The following is a 3,735-nucleotide window of genomic DNA, read 5'->3' as shown; positions in this document are numbered from 1 at the left end:
TTCTCTGTCTGTTCCTTTCTGGGTCCTGAAATCTCTTCCTGGTTTTCTGTGTGTCTTTCTCTGCCTGCCTGATTGTCGGTGCTGTTACTCAGTGTCCTTGTGCCATTGTGCAGTGAGGGTGAGTCTGTCAGCGAGTGTGTTGCTGAGTCTGGGTTCTTGAGCAATCTGACAACAATCATATTTTGTTAAAAAAAAATTGGGGAAATGATCATATTTCACTAATAGGCAGTTGAAATCAAAGTCATCCGGTAGCAGAGTGGCGCAGCGGAAGCGTGCTGGGCCCATAACCCAGAGGTCGATGGATCGAAACCATTCTCTGCTATTCATGTTTTGTAGTAACACAAATTGTTTACTTTCAAAACATCAAGTGTTTATCCACAATCACATCATGCTTCTTCAAACGCTTTATTGCAATCAGCTTTTTTCTTCCACTCAATACATCAATCAGCAACAAGTCTCACAAACCAATTTGTTGCGCACAGGAACACAAGCTGCACCAGCTGCAAACACGTTTCACCCCAGTCTCTCCTCTTTGTTAAACCATTCCTGCAGCGCCTCCTCTCCACCAGCAGATGTAAAACGACGGCAAATGGTCACAGTCAGGAGATGGTGAGTAACAGAAAGTAAAACAATCAGACGGAAAACCTTTACTGAACATTGAATTCAATAATTTCCGAGCATGACAGCACCCACCACACACTCCCCCCACCCTCTCCTTTTTATGTGTAGTTATTTTTCCTTTTTTTCTTTTTAATTTGCTTATTTTATTTTAGGTTTTTTAGTGTGTTTAGTTTGTTTCTACTGTGCCTACCCACTGTTTCTGCTTTTTAATTTTTTTAATGCTTGTGCTTGGAGTGCTCTGTGCTTTACAGTCTATTTACACCCTCTCTGCAGTAATGCTTTGTCTTTCAGCACACCATTAACATACTCTGCTGAGTGATTCCAGCATTTCTTGTTTTTGTTTCAGATTTCCAGCATCCGCAGTATTTTGCTTTAATTTTCCATTAACATACGGTTGGCCTTTGTTCCATGACCTTCTGGTCAGTTATTCTCTGTGACCTTGTCCTATCAACACCTTCTCTTTTGTTATCTCTCCCCCCCCCCCCCCCCACCTGCTTTACTTGCTTCAAATCTTTTACATTTCTAATATTTGTCAGTTCTGAAGAAGGGTCACTCCCTGAAACGTTAACTATGTTTCTCTCTCCAAAGATGCTGCCAGAGCTGCTGGGTATTTCCAGCATTTCTTGTGTTTATTTCAGACAAGTGCCCTGTTTCTCTATCTCAGTCTCATTGTCTCTCTCTCACTCTGTCTGTCCCTCACTTTCTGCTTCCTAATAGTCTATTCTTGGTTTTCTGTGTTTTTCTCTCTGTGTCCCATTGTCGATGGTGTTGCTCAGCGTCCTTGTAACATTGTGTAGCCAGGCTGAGCCTCCCAACACCTGTGTTGCTGTAATAAAAACAGAAAATGTTGGAAATGCTCATTAGGTCTGGCGGCATCTGTGGAGAGAGAAACAAAGTTAACTTGAGTTAACGAAACAGACCTGAAATGTTAACTGTTCTCTCTGCACAGATGCTGCCAGACCTACTGAGCATTTCAAGCATTTTCTGTTTATGTTTCAGATTTGCAGTATCCGCAGTATTTTGCTTTTGTACGTGTGTTGCTATGTCTGGGACTGTTTGAGTGCAATGCTATTGCTTCATAAACAGCGTTGAAACAAGCATTTATCTCGCAAACACACAACACCAATACACAGCTGGATAGAAACAGCAGCCTGCAGCAGAGGGCGCAGTGGAATTTATTAACACAAATAATTCACCAACACATTATTTACTGCTACCCACATTCACAACACGCTTTGTGTTAACGCATTTTACTCTTTATTTACATCAACTTCTTGCTTCCAGTCAACACTTCAATCTGGAACACAGCTTCCAAATCACCTTTATTCACAAACCCGAACACAAGCTGCAAATGCTGCAAACACACCAGCCGAGATTTTCCCCTTTCTGTCAACACATTACAAAGAACAACAAACAAAGAACAAAGATAATTACAGCACAGGAACAGGCCCTTCGGCCCTCCAAGCCTGCGCCGATCCAGATCCTCTCTCTAAACATGTCGCCTATTTTCTAAGGTTCTGTATCTCTTTTCTTCCTGCCCATTCATGTATCTGTCTAGATACATCTTAAAGGACTCCATCGTGCCCGCATCTACCACCTCCGCTGGCAATGCATTCCAGGTGCCCACCACCCTCTGCGTAAAGAACTTTCCACGCATGTCCCCCCTAAACTTTTCCCCTTTCACTTTGAACTCGTGTCCTCTAGTAATTGAAACCCCCACTCTGGGAAAAAGCCTCTTGCTATCCACCCTGTCTATACCTCTCATGATTTTGTACACCTCAATCAGGTCCCCCCTCAACCTCCGTCTTTCTAATGAAAATAATCCTAATCTGCTCAACCTCTCTTCGTAGCTAGCGCCCTCCATACCAGGCAACATCCTGGTGAACCTCCTCTGCACCCTCTCCAAAGCATCCACATCCTTTTGATAATGTGGCGACCAGAACTGTACGCAGTATTCCAAATGTGGCCGAACCAAAGAACCAAAGTTCTTGCATCATTGCCTCTCCACCAACAGTTGCTACTAGAATCATAAAATCATAGAATGGCTACAGCATAGAAGCAGGCCATTCAGCCTGTCGAACCCGTGCTGGCTCTCTGCCAGAGCAACTCACCTCGTCCCACTCCCCAGTCAGTTTAATTTCGAAGGTGGGGAAACTTATCGAAAGAATAACTCGAGACAACATTAATAGTCTCTTGGACAAATGTGGGTTAATTCAAGAAAGCCAGCATAGATTCCTTAAGGGAAAATCACGTTTAACTGTGCTGCTGGAGTTTTTTTGATGAGGTAACAGAGAGGGTTGATGAGGGCAATGCTGTTGATGTGGTCGACATGGACTGTCAAAAGGTCTGGCAGCATCTGAAAGGTCACTGACCTGAAACGTGAACTTATTTCAGATTTCCAGCATCTGCAGTATTTTGCTTTTATTGCCTTTCAAAAGGTGTTTGATACAATGCAACACAACAGACTTGTGAGCAAATTTATAACTCATGGAGTATAAGGGACAGTAGTAACAGGGATATGGATGGCACAGTGGCACAGTGCAGCACTGCAGCCTCACAGCTCCAGCGACCCGGGTTCAATTCTGTGTACTGCCAGTGTGCAGTTTGCAAGTTCTCCCTGTGTCTGCGTGGGTTTTCGCCGGGTGTTCCAGTTTCCTCCCACAAGCCAAAAGACTTGCAGGTTGGTAAGTAAATTGGCCATTATAAATTGCCCCTAGTATAGGTAGGTGGTAGGGAAATAGAGGGACAGGTGGGGATGTGGTAGGAATATGGGATTAGTGTAGGATTAGTATATATGGGTGGTTGATGGTTGGCACAGACTCGGTGGGTCGAAAGGCTTGTTTCAGTGCTGTATCTCTAAAAAAAAATGGAATTGGCTGAGTGACGGGAAACAAAGTGTAGTGATCAATGGATGTTTTTCGGGCTAGGGGAAGGTTTGGAGTGGAGGTCACCAAGGGTCAGCATTGGGACGCCTGCTTTTCCTGATATATATTAATTACCTAGACCTTGGTATACAGGGCAGAATTTCAAAGTTTGTGGATGTTATGAAAATTGGAAGCATTGTGAACTCTGAGGAGGATAGTGTAGAACTTCAAAAGGACATGGACAAGTTGG

The 3,735-nt window shown here is 43.7% G+C and overlaps 1 non-coding gene across 1 annotated transcript; it reads left to right on the top strand.

Moving 5' to 3' along the window:
- Nucleotides 1-250: 250 nt before the first annotated feature.
- On the top strand, nucleotides 251-322 carry trnam-cau (transfer RNA methionine (anticodon CAU)). Its single transcript has one exon. It is a non-coding gene; the product is annotated as a tRNA-Met (tRNA).
- The last annotated feature ends 3,413 nt before the right edge of the window (nucleotides 323-3,735 follow it).

Source organism: Heterodontus francisci, unplaced genomic scaffold (assembly GCF_036365525.1).
Source record: "Heterodontus francisci isolate sHetFra1 unplaced genomic scaffold, sHetFra1.hap1 HAP1_SCAFFOLD_51_1, whole genome shotgun sequence".
NCBI classification, from domain to species: domain Eukaryota; kingdom Metazoa; phylum Chordata; class Chondrichthyes; order Heterodontiformes; family Heterodontidae; genus Heterodontus; species Heterodontus francisci.
Note: the sequence above shows the minus strand (reverse complement) of the source record. Positions and strands in the feature narration are given on the sequence as shown.